Here is an 18,589-nt window from a genome sequence, read left to right as displayed (position 1 = left end):
GCCAAGTTTAATAAGGATTATCTTTGGAATTAAAAGCATCTTAGTATCCAAACATTGGTATTTATGATCCCTACACAATAAAACTACAATTATGTTTTGTCAAGTTCAACAAATAGGGGCACATTTTGCTGATGACCTGGATGAAGGAAATGAAAAAGAGTTTCTAAATGTGCAACAATGAAGTACCTGTGTCGTGGAAATGCAATATAATAGTGCACTACTGGGCATTTCTTCCAAATTTGGTATTCAGTAGTGGTCATGTGATAGCTTGAAATTGGCCACATTGGACTATTTACTTCACAGGGTTATTGACATATACCTTAGGGTGTGATTTATTGTTTTGTGTTCTAGACTTAAGAAAATTGCAGTTTCAACTGATATGGTCTCCTGTCTGTTACAGGATGTTCATTACAGCATGAACAGCACAAAAAATTGTGGAAATATTCTTCAAATATTAAAAAAACATATCTGACTTAGCAAAAAAAAAAAACAACTTTTACTATTGCTAAACAAATGATATCTTACACTTAATATAAAATAAAATATCAACAAGCATTCACATTGGAACTGTACTTGTTTGTCCATTGTAACCATAGGTGTTTCTACAGACACAAGAATTTGGCAAAAGTTAATGAATGAATTGGGTATATGGAATTTATGATAAAGAACATTGGATGTTTTATTATTATTTGTAAATTGTGTACGGATACTCTATATCAGTAAAATTTATAACTAATTTATGTTAGGTATAGATCTACATGCAATTTTTTCCCTGGAGTTCTGGTTCTAAAACATTTGCCAGCACACCACACTGACCTCACTCCTCCAAAACTGCACTTAAAAGCATGTTATTGAATCTACTGACCTTCTGAAGACTCCTAAGGTGAAAAGTCAACAGTCATTACTGACCTAAATGTGGCAGTTGCTTCTTTCTACATTTCTTTACTCTCCTGGAGTTTTCCTAGAACTTGAACTAGTTGTCTTCTTATCACCTCTGTGAAAACTCCCGAGGTCTCAAGGTCTTCACAATTTTTTTACAGTTTTTTTTTAAGCTTTGAGTTTCTCTGCTCTGTATTTAGAATACAAAGTGGATAATTCCTCCCATTTTACCTAAAATATTTTTCTGCTACTATGTCATCACCTCTTAAGCTTTTACTTCCCAGAGTTTGTCTGACAGATTTTGCAACTCACAAGCTCCACGTGAACACCTTTGCTCTTTCTGATGGCCCTGCTTGCAACTGAGCATCTGACCAAAGCTTCCAGTCAGGTGCTACGAACGGGGTGTTGATGCCCCTTTTCTTGCCCAGTACCCAGAACTCAGATATCTTAACAATAAAAGATAATATTTTGAATAAAAATTTTTTATTTTCCAGTTCTGGGAAACCGTCTATACTATATAATTATAGTGATCATTTAAGATTGCTCACTATGGATGAGTTACTGCATTTTGTACTTTCTCCTTATATCACCCTCCTGATAAACCTCCTCAGGTAAGTTTCATCATTTTCCTCACTTTATAAATATGAAAACTGAAATTTAAAAAGGACAACTTGTCCAACATTTCAAGTGGCCAGACCAGGATTTGAACCCAGTTCTTCTGGTGCTATAATCATTATATTATTCTGTGACTTGTCAACAATGTCTGTCCTCTTTCTCCTTTGTCTCTCATAAGTAACATCACTGGCCTCTGTTTCCCATTTTCTTTTCAGAATTCATGACTATTCCTTGAAATTTATTTTATTTATTATTTTTAAAAAAGATTTTATTTATTTATTCATGAGAGACACATCATACTTATATCTGAGTCATGAAAGGCAGGTGGGAGTGCAGATTATGAAAGAAATGGGAGACAGGAAAATGGTCCTCCCAGTCTAGGCAGGGGGACCCAAAGAAAAACCAGATGTGGAAAAGTATGCCAGAGTTTGGAACCTGCAAGAAGTTGAACGTGGCTGAAATTTCAGATATTCATGGGAAAGTGGAAGCAGGTGAGGTGATAGAGAAGGCTGGAAACCTCCACTAAGTGAAGGAATCATGTCTTATTATTTTTTTTAAGATTGATTGATTGACTGATGATAGACCTAGAGAAAGAGAGAGAGAGAGAGAGAGGCAGAGACACAGGAGGAGGGAGAAGCAGGCTCCATGCTGGAGCCCGACGTGAAACTCCATCCTGGGACTTCAGGATCGCGCCCTGGGCCAAAGGCAGGTGCTAAACTGCTGAGCCACCCAGGGATCCCCTAGGAATCATGTCTTAAAGGCAATGGAGTCACTAAAGGAATTTAAGCAAGAAATTGAAATAGTCATACTTGTGTTTTATTTTATTTATTTATTTATTTTTTGCTTTTTTTTTATTTAATAAATTAATTTTTATTGGTGTTCAGTTTACCAACATACAGAAAAACACCCAGTGCTCATCCCGTCAAGTGTCCCCCTCAGTGCCCGTCACCCATTCCCCCCCACCCCCCGCCCTCCTCCCCTTCCACCACCCCTAGTTCGTTTCCCAGAGTTAGGAGTCTTTATGTTCTGTCTCCCTTCCTGATATTTCCCACACATTTCTTCTCCCTTCCTTTATATTCCCTTTCACTATTATTTATATTCCCCAAATGAATGAGAACATACACTGTTTGTCCTACTTGTGTTTTAAAATACTCTTTGTAGGGCCATGAGGAGGCTGGGCTACAGAGGTGAGGACCCAAGGTGTGGCAACCAATTAGAGGCTCCAGCAGTTACTCAACTGGGAAGGACTGGGGGCCCACATTGAGGAGGGCTGGTGCCCAACAAAGGACAGGTTTAAAAGACATGCTGTTGGGATGTGGTGATCATTTTCATGTGGAGTGATGGAAAAGGGGGAGACTATTCAAAATTTTAATTCTCTCCTTTCAAAAAACATTTTTGAATAGCTTATGTTTTCATGTCTCAATAACAGAATGTTCTATCCTCAGATTTAAATTTCAAAGAATGGGGCACCTGGGTGGCTCAGGGGTTGAGCATCTGCCTTCAGCTCAGGCAGTGATTCTGGGGTCCTGGGATCAAGTCCCTCATCAGGCTCCTAGTGAAGAGCCTGCTTCTCTCCCTGCCTGTGTCTCTGCCTCTCTGTGTGTCTCTCATGAATAAATAAATAAATAAAATCTTAAAAAAAAGAAGAAGAGATTACAGATGCTGCTGTTATAAGAAAAAGTGCTAGCTAAGAACTTGAGGGAGTCATTTTACCTCTCTGGACTGTGATTTTTAGGGGAATGGAGGTTGGATGCCATGATTCCTAAGGTTTTAGGTTCATGAATACCAATTTCCACAGTCACACTTGACAGCCATTTGCATTATAATTTTTTTGGTATTTAGAATTTCCCAAAAGGTCTGGAATCTGATTATTTCTTAATCATAATAATGAGTACTAATCTCATTGTAAGCATATAGGAATATAATGACTTTTATTGAATTCCTATTTTAAATGCTTACCTGTTCTTCCTTCAAGTTGTTAAATAAATGACATGTTAACATAAATCAGTACAATTTTATTTTAAGATATCCTAACATGTCAAAATATATATGTCAAAATGAATGCAAAGTAATTCAATGAAGATATTTTGAGAAGCTATTCGCATAAGACTGTGTTTGCTTAAAATATTTTTGGAACTTCTTGTTCAGAATTATCTTTGAGCACTTGCACAATCTTTTTTCTAGTTGGCAAATCTGTCTTTGTAGGACAGATTTGTGAACAAGTAAGTGATTGAACTGTATTATTGTTTTGTTTATTACTTTACTTGCTCTACTTAGGAAAGTAATATATGCTCGTTTGGAGAGCACAGAATAAGAAGAAAAATTAACTGAGTCTATATTCCACTTAAACATTAATCAGCCCTTGGAAGAAAACACCAGAAATTATGGGGTTTAGAGCCTGAAGGTGATGAGGTTCAGAATTCTCATCCAACACAACAATTTTTTTTCTGTCTGCCTTGTCAGAGCCCTAGGGTGGAATTTGTCTGCTTCTGAAATTTTGGATGCTTGATTCATTAAAGGAAGCAAAATCCCCCCATGCTGTCTTTTCATTTATCTTGGACTTCAGATCCTCTTTTTTTTTCCCATAGGGAAAAAAAAGCAAAAAAAAAAAAAAATTCTAAAAAAATCCAAAATGTAACTATAGATCTCCCTTAATTTAACCAGAGTATTATTTTGGTAAATTTTTTCTAATTTTGACAATATGTCATGTATGTTTTATTTAAGACAAACTGAGATCCTGCTGTTTATGTCTTGCCTTATGTATCTTGCCTCTTCTACTTAATATTATATGATTGTCATTCATTAAAATTTTTAAAACATTTTTAGTGGGTGTATTTTATTCTATCATATATATTCATATTGTACTCTCCATTACATGTCTTCATAATAGTAGTATATGGATGTCTATTTGTACCCACAATGATTAAAAATATTATAAATTAAAATATATTTGTCAGTTTGATGAATTAAACTGTTTCTGAAAAGTGGAATTTTTATTAATGTGGTCGAAATATGTCATATATTCTCTGTCTTGTTGAATGTTCTTTTCTCTTAAATTCTGCTCTGATATAAATATTGCCATCCAAACTTTCAGTTGTGTTTTCTAGCTACACTTAGCACTTCCTTTTATTTTATATTTCTGAGTCATTTGGTTTTAGACTTGTCTTATAAACAGCATATAATTGGATGTTGAGCATCTTTGTTTTTGTTGGTGATGTTTAAACCATTTACATTTATTGTCATATTTGATAAGTTTGATTTTTTTTCAGTTAAAGATTTCTTTTTTTTTAAGATTTTATTTATTTGACAGAGAGAGAGAGAGAGAGAATGTGCACATGAGCAGGGGGAGCCAGAGAGGGAGAAGCAGGCTCTGCAGGGAGCCCAATGCAGGACTTGATCCCAGGAGTCCTGGGATAATGACCTGAGCCAAAGGCAGATACTTAATTGACTGAGCCACTCAGGCACTCCTAAAAAACCATTTCTACTTTACATGCTTCTTGTTATTCTAGAGAGAATATGTTATATGGATTCTATTTTTGTTTTCTTTCTGGTGACTTAAAAGACACACATCTAGTTTTTATTCCTTTGCTGCTAATTTTGTAGTTTTAAACATAAAATTTATTTATTTATTTATTTGACTCAAATTAGTTCTGAAATCTCATCTAAAAAAGGTATTCAAAAGAAAACATGAGCAAGAGAGTATTATTGGAATCAGTGTTTATCCTTTCAAGTAGACTGTTCTGAGGGACAAATTATTTGATTTAAAGTGTTGATACTTTTATGTAAAAAAAATCGTGTTTAAAAAAAAATCATGAGGGCAGCCCCGGTGGTGCAGCGGTTTAGTGCCGCCTGCAGCCTAGGGTGTGATCCTGGAGACCCTGGATCGAGTCCCACGTCAGGCTCCCTGCATGGAGCCTGCTTCTCCCTCTGCCTGTGTCTCTGCCTCTCTCTCTCTCTGTGTCTCTATGAATAAATAAATAAAATCTTAAAAAAAATCATGAACATTTCTCCACCAATTTGACCCTTTGGTTGCTTCAGGATTAACTTAAAATAAAGATAAACAAGAAAAAAAACTTTACTCTCTCTATGTTATGTACCCTGTCCGTCTTCTTTGTTACCCCTCAGTATGTCTTTAATGTAAGGAGTTGAAAGCAACCAGTCAGTGGCAGGTGAGGGAAGCATGTGTGGCAGGAATAGCTCTGAATTGTTAGATCTTGGGTAAGTCATTTTCCTTCTGGGCTTCAGTTTCCATATCTGGAAGTTTCAGAGGTTGGAGTACATAATCTCTGAGGTTACTTGTACCTTCATTCTTAAATAATTAAACAAAGTTTATTAAGCACCTATTTGCATATCTTCAGTACCAGGCCCTATATAGAATGGCAAACTCAAAAACAATGTATATTTAAGAAGAAAAAGAAAAGTTCCTAAGCTGATGAGATTCTGTATGTTGGTCTGTATGCTGGTTATGTTGTGTGTAGTATGTAAAAAATTCACTGGGCTACATACCTTTAGGATGAGAGCACTTTAATCACTTTACTTATGTATTTTATACCTCAATAAATAGGAAAATAAACCAAAAAAAGAAAAAAAGAAAGGATGGAAGAGAAAAGAAAAACTGGCCAGGTGTTTAAAGGTTGTAATTATGAGGCAGGATGGCATAATAGAGAATTGACAGAAAATAGTGAGTTTAAATCCTGACACCTTCAAATATTAGTCTTGGAATCTTGTGCACATTATTGAACCGTTCGAGACTCAGTTTTCTTAGTATTGAATGAGTTAAAAGGCACATAAAGCACCCGGCATGTAGCAGGTGATTAATACATATTTTTTAAAAAAAGATTTTATTCATTTATTCAGAGAGAGAGAGAGGCAGAGACACAGTCAGAGGGAGAAGCAGGCATCCTACAGAGAGCCCGACATGGGACTCGATCCAGGGTCTCCAGGACCACGCCCTGGGCTGCAGGCGGCGCTAAATCGCTGCGCCACCAGGGCTGCCCGATTAATACATATTTTTAAAAAGAGGCAGTAAGAGTATTAAACAAATGTATATGACCGGTTCAAAGAACTAAAAGATTTTACATCATTCTTTTGAAATCACCCTAAAACTAATAAATCCCAGGAAGCCCAGTGTTAAAGAGACTATGAAGAAAAAGCTAGGCTCATATTTTTCTAGCGATGTGCAAACTTGAAAATACCTCTTTTGGAGAGCCACTTGACAATTTATAATAAAACTCACCCAGTTTATAATGATGATCTTTATTTTTTTTTATTTTTATTTTTTTTAATGATGATCTTTAAATTGTTAATCCCACTTTTCAGATTATAGCCTGAGCAAATAACTCCTGAAGGTAAAACAAAATTTATTTATTTTAAAGTGCTTGACTGGGTTATAAAAACGTGTGGAAATAACTAGCTTAAAGATGGCTAATTAAACCATTTTAGCAATGCAGTGGAATATTGTCCCATTTAAAATGGCAGATACATGGACTAAATAGATATAGGAAGATTTCAAGCAAAAAATTAGAAAATAGTGTGCATTCAGTGAATACAACCACATAAAACCTATGTCTGTGCAACGATAAAGGTTAGAAGTGAATTTTGTAAATTTCTGGTTCTATGTGGAAAAAGGGAGATCTATATTTTAATTTTTGGTTTATTACAATGATTGCTTAGTAAGTCAGTAAAAATAAAGTAAAAACATATGTCCTGAAATAGAACAAGGTCTCTGAAAATAGTGCGTAAAATACAGAGTAAAAATGTACAGCCAGTATATAGGTATAGGTAGAGTTATAGAAAAAATAGAAGTTGTATTCCTCATAATATTGAAGAGGTTGCCTTGCCAATGCATTGTGAAAGGAGTTATTAGTCTCAAGAAATGCTTTTCCTAGAAATAATTTCCAAGTCAGCTAAAATGCCAAAATATGGAGATGAAAATTCATGAGATAAGTTGTTCTTAAAGATATCAAGTTCCCTATCAGCTGCATTTTTTTACAGCTTTTTCTTCTTTTTTCTTTGGTGATAAAGGAGAAAGTTTTATAGATGCTGAAATGGTTTACAATTGCCTTATTTAGTTGCTCTTATTTTTTTATGTCTCCCCAAAGGGTCACAGAATCCATCATTTAAGAAGAGAAAATGATGTGTTTTTAGTGCAAAAAGAGAATAGCTTTAGAGAACCAATAGGAATGGGAATAAATGGAGTCGGGCATGTATATCTGTAACATACTAAGTACTTTGGATCATATCAGATGTCAGAAGTTTCACAGGGAAAATGGAATGAGGTGCTGGGTGGTGGGGTACTACCTTTTCATACTGGAAGGCCTAAATCAGCATGTTAGTGGTTTTGAAGTGAGAGACTGCTGGAGTGCACAGGAGAACATGGCTGGTTCTCCTGGTTGACAGACTCTCCTCTTTTCCCTGGGAAAAGAATATCTTTGGGAAATAATGAAGGAATTTTTCTAGGCATGGGAGGGGTCTGGATATTTTAGGGGATGGAGGAAAGTTTGTATCTGAAATGTGTTTGGTGGCATGGAAAATTTTTGACCCAAGTTACGTAATGCAAGGAATATTCCCCAAAAGAGAACTGTCAAGAATTACAGAGCTGGAAGGAGTCTTAGAAATTGATTACTCCAAACTCTTAATTTTGCCAGAGAGAAAACAGACCCAAAGGGGAGAAATGGCTTGCTCAAGGTTACAGTCACTAGTGAGGATATGGTCAAAACCAAGTCTGTTGGTTTCTGGCCATTATTTTTCCTGCTCTACCTTGCTGAAATTGCCCTTACCTTCCACCATCACTTCATTACTGACATTTTCTGCATCTATCATGCAAAAGATTAGCCTCCAGACTTAGAAATGTAGCCCTTTAATTCACAAAGATTTCCTTTAAGCCATCAGAGGTGTGAGTCAGCAAATCATGATCTGTAGCATTGTTCCAGGATCCTGTTTGTCTAGCAGGGAGAGAAGTTTAATGACAAGAGCTTGATTCTGGAATCAGAGTTCATATCCCAGCTCCACCACTGGGATGGTGACTGCCATGAAGCAAAGTATTTAACCTCTCTGAATTTCGGTATCATTTGTAAAATGGAAGATCATAATAGTACCAATCTTTTAGGTCCCTTAGGTGAAGATTAAATGGCATACCCATTGGATGGGGGCCTGCTTTATAGTAAGTGCTCAATAAATGCTAGCTATTATTGTTGTTCTGGGGGTAGTTAGAACTATTTCTGTCAGAAGTCTTAAGGAAATAAGAACTTTTTTATTTTTTGAGGGAGCAATGAGTATTATCTAGGCATGGTCCCTAGGTGTTCAGAAAGACTTTTCTGGGATTGTAAAGCTTCTGAACTTTCAACAATCTGAAATCTTTCTCTGGTAATCTTTTATGAATCTAGTGTAGCTTATGTTTTCTGTAGCTTTTCATCCAACAGCTATCTTGATTACTCCAGATTTAACTACTCCTTATCTTAAATTTTTTTCTTGGTAATTTTTATAGCTTTATTGAGGTATAATTGATATGCAGTAAACCCACATATTTAAAGTATGCAATTTTATTAGTTTGATATGCACATCACCAAAATCAAGGCAATGAACATATTTATCACCAGCAGAATTTCTGTGTGCTCCTCAGTACACAGCTCCCACCATCCTGGTCCTTCCTGGTCTCTGCCAACCTGCCACCCACCTCCTCAGCCAAACACTGATCTGCTAGAATTTTATGTACATGGAATCATATGGTATGTTTTTTATTTGTCTGGCGTCTTTTAGCATAATTGTCATCCATGTTGATACATGTATCAGTTGCTCCTTTGTTTTTATTGGTGAGTCCTCAATTTTTTTCTTTGTTCACTCTTTACCCCTATCTTGCTTAACTGGCCATGATATGGGATGAAAACAGATTTTGATGATTTAAAAAGAGAAGAAATGTGTGGGAAATATCAGGAAGGGAGACAGAACATAAAGACTCCTAACTCTGGGAAATGAACTAGGGGTGGTGGAAGGGGAGGAGGGCGGGGGGTGGGGGAGAATGGGTGACGGGCACTGAGGGGGAACACTTGACGGGATGAGCACTGGGTGTTTTTCTGTATGTTGGTAAATTGAACACCAATAAAAATTAATTTATTAAAAAAATAAAAAATAAAAATAAATAAAAATAAATAAAAAAATAAAAATATTTATTGAGTATCTATGTTTCCTTTTCTTATTTTCTGTTTCATTGCTGCCCAGTATACATAGTAAATAGTATACAGCAATTTAGGTTCCCTGAGAGTAACACTCAATTGCATTCTGTATGCATATATTAAAAAACAGTATCCATAAACAATATTATTATTTATTTATTTGAAGGTTGAGATTAAAATTTTCCCCTGTCTCTTTGGCTCTCAATATTAAAAAAAAGCATACTTTCATTGGCCTAACCCAATAAATTGATTTAATAAATTAAATTATATAAATATACAGTTTTTATTTTTTACAGTGAAATATGTATTCTGTTACTGTTACAGCCTTTTTTTTTTTTTAAATGTGGACACTATGTATGTTCTCAATTCCCTTGCAGCTGGAGCATAACATGAAATAAGCTAAAAAATTGATACATTGATATAGCAGAAGTAATACATTTGCAAAATAATGACAGATCATTTAGGAGGCAAGTCTATTTTTTTTTTTTAGCAAGTCCATTTTTATAATGACTTTTTACTAACACCATAGTATCTCTCAACTATTAATAGAACTTGCATCTAGGAAGGAAGAAGATAAAAATTACCATTCAAAATGCCCATTCAAATTTGGTGAAAGATTTAATTTCTTCATCTATCACAGTGTCATGAGTCCTGTGAATACTGTAGATCAAGCCTCAGTGCCAGAAGTTTGGAGACTTGACAGTGTGGAGGGTAGAAGTTAGCCAGAGGGAATCATAATGCCAGAGAAAACAAACTTCACCCATCCTGCATCTTAGACGTATGTTCTAGGCAGGTGTCCTGAGTGCTCTCTTGGCCTGAGAAGCCTGGGAATGCAGTAATTTAAAAACCGAGCCTGTAGTGGAGATGTATATACTGACCTTCAAGATGCTGTAGTCATTCTAGTGGCAGATAGAGGTTTATATGGAACAATGAAAAGAAGGTGTTGTTTCCATACTCGAAGGTAACTTGATTATCTGGTCCTAACTTTCATTTTGCTGGTGACCAGCCCAAGGTCATAATAACTTAATAGCAGGACTGGGACCAGACCTGTGATTTCTGAACCACAAACTTTGTGTTGCTGTTGTATTGGGACTGGTGTGGGGGCATGTAAGGTGTTAGACTGTATGATTTGTTCCCTCTGAGCTGCTTGACATAGGGGTCTATTGTCTGGGACGTGGCATCCTTGATGAGCTATACTTCTTGAGCACTGTATCATCTTCATCATTTGCCCAGCTTGTTGCCATCTGTAACATCTTCTTATACGCAGGGATTCTTCGTGTGGGTGGGAGGCAACAGATAAAGGTCATCCTCCTTCAATGAGAATCCCTGACACAGGCCCAACCCATTATTTTATAGACCTGGAAACACAGGCGAAGAAGTTACGGGCTTATCACAGTCTCACAGTAATGTGTTTAAGATGATGTCTTGGTCCACTTGGGCCTCTATAACGAAATACGGTAAACTAGGCCTCTTATCTTTCTCACAGCTCTGGAAGCTAGAAGTCCCAGATCACGGCATCAGCCTAGGTGCGTTCTGGTCAGTAATCTCCTCTGGGTTGCAGACAGCTGACTTCTCGCTGTGTCCTCACAGGGCGAGAGAAGAGCTAGCTGGTGGTCTGGCCTCTTCTTCTCGGGGTGCTACTCCCACTTGTGATGGCTGGCTGTGCCCTCATGACCTCCCAAAGGCCCTGCCTCCAGATACCATCACACTGGGATTAAAATGTCAACATGAGAATTTTGGGAGGGATACAACCAGTTAGTGCCTAACTGGTGAAAATCCAAATCTGTTGTTCTGCATGGAGCACACCAGATCTCCCTGAGACCCTGTTCATGCCTCATTAGCCTCTGTGATCGCATTTAGCACACCCTGAGCAGCTGCAGGACCTAACGGGGTGGAGCTGGCCCGGAAGAATGTATTAGGAGAAGATGTCGAATAAAGTGAATAGTTGCATGTGAGTGTGACTCCTGCACTACAGACCGTGTGCTGGAAAGTAGCTCTCTTTTGTGGACATACATCAACTGTCTGTATCTTCACTGAGTTAGGGCAAAGATGATGTTATTGGTCTCACAACTAATGGCAAATGTAGTTTCTTTCCAAGAGACTTAATATAACTCTGTCCTTTCCAGTTCAGATTAGTCTGTCCTCTTTTCTGCTCTAACAGTACATTATTTGGATTTCTGTGTAGCATGAGAGTCATTTCATTCTTGACCTTGTTAGGGTCAAGTGTTGATAATATGAGGATGGCTCAAATGGGGAACCCCACAGGGACCCTGCTGCCTAGCTTGGGAGGCACTTGGTAAATCTTTAAAAAGAAAATATTATTTTATACCCTTTAAGATGTTAAGGGACCTATACATTTTATTTTGTTTATTTTTTAAATTTAAATTCAATTAGCCAACATAGAGTATATCATTAGTTTCAGAGGTAGAGTCAGTAATTCATCAGTTGCATATAACACCCAGTGCTCATTATATCATGTGCCCTCCTGAATGCCCATCACCCAGTGACCCCATCCCCTCAACGACCCCTCAGTTTGTTTCCTAGAGTTAGAGTCTTTTGGTTTGTCTCCCTCTCTGATTTCTTCCCATTCCCTTTTCCTTCCCTTCTATGATCCTCTACACCGTTTCTTATATTCCATATATGAGTGAAATAATATAATTGTTTTTCCCTGATTGACTTATTTTGCTCAGCATGATACTCTCCAGTTCCATCCATGTTGATCTAAATGGTAAGATTTCATCCTTTCTGATGGCTAATATTCCATTGTATATATAGAACACATCTTCTTTATCCATTCATCTGTCAAAGGACATCAAGGCTCCTTCCACAGTTTGGCTATTGTGGACATTGCTGCTATGAACATTGGGGTACAGGTTCCCCTTCAGTTCACACATCTGTATCTTTGGGGTAAATACCAAGTAGGGCAATTGCCATTGAAACCATACATTTTAAAAGAGACTTCAAATAATTTAGCAATATAATTTTGTTCATAGTCTTGATTGTTCTGCTAATTGTATCTAAGATTATCCCCACTTATCAGAATGAAAAATTGAAGAAAATAAGAGTGACTTACTTCACTGGAAGGATTAAGAATAAGAAAGAGATAAAGAGATAACTTCTCATTTAGTCTGCTTTTGTACAAGCTAGACCAGGACACAGTGATCCTGTTTTTCATTTCACAGGATAACAGAAGAGAAACATTTTTGGGGAAACTCGTGACTTTTAAAGTCAGTTGTGCTCTAAAACATTACTATTTTCAGCAGAATTATTTAATTCGGAAGGAATGCGGTCAAGAATATAGTTACATGTGATTTATAATGTGTAGCATCCAAGGGCACTTTCTTTTCTGAAATATATTCTTTTTTTTAAAGAAGATTTTGTTTACTTTAGAGACAAGGAGAGGACATGTGAGGTGGGATGGAGAGGGGAGAAGTAAAGGGTGAGGGAGAGGGATAAGCAGACTCTACGTTCAACCCAAGATGGGACTCGATCCCACAACCCTGAGATCATGACTTGAGCTGAAACCAAGAGCTGGAAGCTCAACTGACTGAGCCACCCAGATGCCCCTCTGAAACATATTTTTGAGAAAGATAATTTTAGAAGTTGTCTGCACTCTATTCCTGCTCTGTGTTCTAGTACCATAACAGAGGACTCCACTGATTTATACAAATAAAAGACATTACCATCCAGATTTTAAAATGTGTATACTGTCATCCACATATACAGAAAGAAAAACCTCACAGGTAGCTTGAGTTGGCAGATGCATATCTAGTCTCTGCCTGTCTTAGTGCTTTTCTTTTGTTGTTTTAGGCACATTGATGATGAAAGGCTTTGTTAGCCTTCCTTTCTTATTTCTCACATTTCCAGGATCAATGTGTCTGATACATATGTGTCTTAGATGGACTAAAGATTTAAAGATTGACATTTGTGAAGGTGAGCTTAAGGCACACGCCTTAAGTGTGTGGGTATTATTGCACCATTGGGTGGGTATTATTGCACCATTAATCAATTGTGCTTTTGAAGCTCTTTAGAAATTAAAATGCTGGGAACTTTCACTTAGGAATTGTACATTGAATAGAATGGATTGCTAGATTGTTAAAATATTATTGATCTCAGTGTACTCGTTTTCAATATTTTTGATTGCTGTTTTCAATATTTGATTTTTGGTAGTCTTCTCTGAATATGATTAAAAGCTGACTTATTTACAAAGTGCCATTAATTAGTGTATGTCAAACTCTGACTGTGGGGGTGGCATGGGGCAGACTTCCTAACCTTTAGAATCCTGCTGGGCAACTTCCAAATCCAAGCATGTGATTTTTCCGTGGACATTCTGCCAGCCACTCTCTGCACATTTGCCTTCTCTTGCCTACTTTTCACCATAACTAAAATTTGTGAAGTCACATATGTGTCTCCACAGTCCTCACTCTTTATGCCAAACTATTGAGAACACACTTGGCATCAGGTGACAGGAGAGGGGACCTCAGATCTGGATACAAATCTTTAGACTGAGGGATGTTGTTAAGAACTGTTTTGTGAACTGAATACAGCACTGCACTATATCTATGTACTTGTAGTCGCTTTCCTGGATTTAGCATTTATTTTGAGCACATTCTTATTGTTTGCTTCTTTGATGGGAAGGCTTGTCAAAGAATGTGCTTTTTGCCTGTTGTGATTGCTTTTAAAGGATGAGGGATTCAAGAGAGCAGGAGGGGCTGTGTTCTCGAGGCATCTATGGCAATCTTTGGCATATCTGTTGGCCACCAGTTTAATGCAGTATAAGCCCCTATAAGTCCCATCCTCTCTTAGGGCTAGTACTTGCAGGTAAGGCAGTGTTGCCTAATAGAAAAAGTAAAGACTTGCTTTCCTTTTTCTCTCTAGAGCCTTGGTTTTAAAGTCAGAAAAATCCTGGCTTTAGCATGTACTAGTAGGTTTTTTAACACTTGTGAGCCTCATTGTCCCCAGATGTAAAATGGGAATGTTAACACACACACATCCATAGCATTGCTGTGGGGATTGCATGTAGCCGGCAGAGCATATGGCACATTCTAGTTGATGTGTCTTGCCTCTAGTTGATGTTGTCCAGGTGAACACATTCACTTCTCCCTAGGTAGCTTCAGTTTACCTTCAGTCATTTTCCATGATGCTAATTCTCCTTCCACCCGGATCACAAAGGGAGACTTGACAGTGGTTCTGCCTTCCTGTCTCTCCTTTTCCAGCACTAGCCTGAGACGACTGCTTTCTGGGGGAACATGATGTTTGGTACTACTAAGGAGACAGCATACTTCCCAGAGCCAAGGATCAGAGTTTTAATGAGTTCTTTCACTAGGAAAAGAGGGAGGCGCCGGGCCATCCTGTGGCTCTTACCCTGCAGTTTGGCATCGCTGGGGCAGGCACTTAGAAGCTGGATGAATGTGGACTACTGTGTGTGGATGAAAAAAAAAACTGTGAATGTTTCTCTTCAAGTTGCTGGAGAGAGAAGTACAAATTAGATTATTAATGATCATATGGAGGTATGAGCTGACAGTCTATTTAGTTGCATTATTAAAACAAGTATGGTTTTGGACGACGTGGATTTCCCCCCCTTTTTATTTGGATGACAAAGAATATTCATGAAGGGTATCAATAAAGACCATGTCAGTGATTTAGCTTGCAAAGCTGCCCCTGCATGCTAAAAGACAGAAGAGAAAATGTAAGTGGTTTAGAATGAGAATATGAGATTGGAAGCCAAATTATAAACTCACTTCAACTCTTGGCCTGCAGGCTCCGGAATAACATTATTTGTTGTCAGAGATGGAAAACAAGTCGGATTCAGGTCCGAATGATATTCCACTTTGGCACTGCTGCCTTTCTGCCGGCAGCGATTCCATTCGGACACGGCTTAATGAGGCGGGCAGGGACCGAAGTGTTGGTCTCGAGAGCGGAGCCAGAAGGGGCCGAGCTGCAGCCCCGGGTGCCCGGGCGTCCGCGGAGCGCCCCCCCCCCCCCCCCAGGGATCCGCCCCGGCTCGCCCGCCGCGCGACCCCCACACGCCGGAAGCTGGAGGGGGTGCGGCCCCGTGCGCGGGAGCTGGGGGCCCGCGGGCCCTGGGGCTGAGTTCCTGGCGGGGCCTCGGAGGAGACCTTGGAACTTCGGTGAGGGAAGCGGCAGGGCTGTGACCGGTCCCGAGGGCGCGGCAGGTCCCGGGGGCTTCTCAGCTCGTCCTCGGCCGGGAGCACCATTCTGGACCTTTTTCATCCCTGCGTGTGAAACGGGGAACAGTGGTGTGTTCCCCTTCTTGCTGTGGCTTCGAGGATAGAGACACCTGGGATGGGATCAGGAAGGTCCTGGCAAAGCCGGCTGCTCCGAGCTGGAGCTGGAGCTGGAGCTGGAGCACCAGGACACTTGCTTGACAGGCGGGCGTGGGCCCTTTCCAGAGTCTTTGGCCTCCTTTGCTCCCAGCCTCTGTGCCTGTACCTCTTTGGTACCAGCTTTCGTGCCCTTGACACATCGGTGGCCTCCAGTGGAACCCCCTACAGGCGGGGCTGACGTGGGGCGGTCTCTGCGCCCAGGCTCCCGCAGCACTGGGCTGGGACCGCGGTGAGCGCGGGGGCGCAGGGGGGCAGGGACCCGCGGGGCTGACGCGCGCCCCCACTCGCCCATCCCCTCCCCTCCTTCCCCTCCCCGCCCCCCCCCCCCGTCTAGCCGAGCGCGCCCCCCTTCCGCCTGCTCCCTCCTCCTCCCCTCCACCTTCCTTCCCCTTCCCTCTCTCCTCCCCTCCCCGCGGTGCCCCCCCCCCCCCGCGGCGCTGGCCGAGCGCGCGGGCCCCCGAGGGGCCGGGCCGGGGACGCGCGCCCGGGGAGCAGGGCTTTCCCGGCGGCCGGGACCCCTTCTGTCTCTCGGGCAAAACTTCCAGGAGGATTTGCTCTTTTCTAACATTTCGGTACACAGAAACATTACAAAAAAAAAAAAAAAAAAAGAGAAAGTGCCGGCGCAGCACGCGGTCCCTGCGAGGGGAGGGCGGCCGTCGCCCCGCGCCCCTGCGAGCCCGAGCGACCTCGGTGGTGCGGGAGCGCGCGGAGCCGAGGTCGGAGCCCGGGGGCGCGCAGTGTGGGGCCCGCGAGGTTGGCTCCGCCAGCGCCCGCGGCGCGGTCCGGGGACCCCTCCGAGGCCGTGCGCTCCCGCGCGTCTGCGGCGCTCACCCGGGATCCCGAGCCCTGCGTGCACGTGCGCCTGCGAACACGTTAGGTCCTTTACCCGGTAACTAGGGAGCGGGGATGGCAGCCAGCATCGTGGGGATGAGTTGTCCCTTATATCTTAAACGATCTAAATGTCTACCATTTTGTAATGTCACCTAGAGATGAGACGTGGAAATTCACAGGGCCTACCACTTTATTTTATTTTATTTTATTTTAATTTAATTTAATTTAATTTTTATTTTATTGTATTTTATTTTATTTTTTTACGTTTTAGGTTCATTTCCCTTTCAAGGAAAGAAGCCAAGCTGTTTTTTACCCAGAGGAGGAATGATGTAGTTACATCCTAACCTTCTTTTCTTATACTTACAGGTAAGTGAGTCTGTTCCTCATAAATTCCTTAGGAAATGAACTTTGCTATGGTCTGACCTGTATTCAGTTTAGTGGCTATGTTTGAGATGTGTTATATTTCATTTTACTTTCAGTAGTTTGAGTAATAGCAAGTTGTTATTACTTTCTCAAAGTGATTTAATGATTTGGCTGCCTCAAGTCTCTTATTCACTTTGGAAAGCCTGTGATCTACTTTTAATGTTACCAACTTCTTTAGGTTTTATCTCTTCTCACAGTGGACATGACTTAAGCCAATAATGCAGTTAGAACTGCATAATTCTTCTTAAAAAATATTCACTGGAATAGGAACATCTGTTATTCTTTTGGAAGTTGTGACAGAATAGTAAGCTTTCTCAGATACTTCGCTCATCATCAAATGGCCACCATAATTTTGACCATGCTACAAAGTATTTATTTAAGTAAAACGGTTTAGGAAATGGAAGAATGATCCTCCTTTCCCACTTGTAACACCTTAGGAGTATACTTTCTAGAATCTTGAAGAATAATAGTACCCCAGTGGGATACTATTAGTCTTAGTCTGGTGACAGATATAAAGCTCTGGAACGTTGTTTCAGTTCTGCTCTGATAACCAGTAATTTTGAGTTTCTCTGTAATAAGATATTTTATTACACTTGGGAAGACTAAACTTTTAAAAAAGCAAGAACCTTAGGGACATCATTAATGTTGAAATGTAACAGTATGAAATCTGAAGTTGTGTAAGTGGTTTCTGTATTCAGCAGAGTGATCTTTTTAAAAAGTTTTCCTTAGAAATGGCTCAATAGACATGAAAGTATAAATAGGTAATCTGTGCTCAGCATATGTGTATCTTCAAGAAGCGCCTCTCACCTTTTCTCTTCATTTAACAAATTTCTGTGGAGGTTTTGTTTAACTCTTGTCACACTGATTAAAATGAAAGAATGGAAGTCAAAGCATCTGATTTGATTTTATATTACTGAACTGCTTTGCACTAAAACAATAGAGCATATGGAGTATACAGGGGATTGTTGCTGAGTTACTCTAAATAGAAAACTGAAAATAACGTTGGCTGAAAGTTAATAATACAAAAATAAATAAAAGAATAATTCTTTACAAATTCTTTTCTGAGTAGAAAGTCAAGTGGCTACAAGACCTCAGTGATTCAGGGCCAACTTGAGGGATATATGAAATTATTCTGATCTTTGGTCTTGTGATGTTTCATGTTTTTGAGGGTGACTTGGATGATGTAGAAGAGAACAGCGTCAGTAGAGTGCCATGTAGACCCCAAGGATGAAAACCTAGAGAAAATGGTAGAAAAGAGCCAAAGTATACTTTACAAAATAGAGAAACAGTGGAAAGCTGATTCAGGTCTTGGGCAAATGCAAA

General features: G+C 39.7%; 1 protein-coding gene across 37 annotated transcripts in view; it reads left to right on the top strand.

Annotated features, from left to right (window-relative positions):
* Positions 1 to 18,589, top strand: part of CSGALNACT1 (chondroitin sulfate N-acetylgalactosaminyltransferase 1) — a 323,911-nt gene that overhangs the window by 134,596 nt on the left and 170,726 nt on the right. For 24 of the 37 annotated variants that reach the window (XM_072763348.1, XM_072763339.1, XM_072763323.1 and 21 more), the window contains one exon: positions 17,115 to 17,209. The exons of 2 other annotated variants lie outside the window; for them this stretch is intronic. The gene's annotated coding sequence lies outside the window, so the exon portion shown is untranslated. Of the gene's footprint in view, positions 1 to 1,373; positions 1,491 to 15,677; positions 16,242 to 16,459; positions 16,585 to 16,664; positions 16,902 to 17,114; positions 17,210 to 18,589 lie in introns of those variants that run through there. 11 more of the 37 variants (XM_072763341.1, XM_025993710.2, XM_072763337.1 and 8 more) reach the window with 9 other exon arrangements.

The sequence above is a fragment of the Vulpes vulpes genome, chromosome 7 (genome assembly GCF_048418805.1).
Source record: "Vulpes vulpes isolate BD-2025 chromosome 7, VulVul3, whole genome shotgun sequence".
Classification (NCBI taxonomy): domain Eukaryota; kingdom Metazoa; phylum Chordata; class Mammalia; order Carnivora; family Canidae; genus Vulpes; species Vulpes vulpes.
The sequence above is the reverse complement of the archived record's forward strand: the minus strand, read 5'-3'. Positions and strand labels throughout refer to the sequence as shown.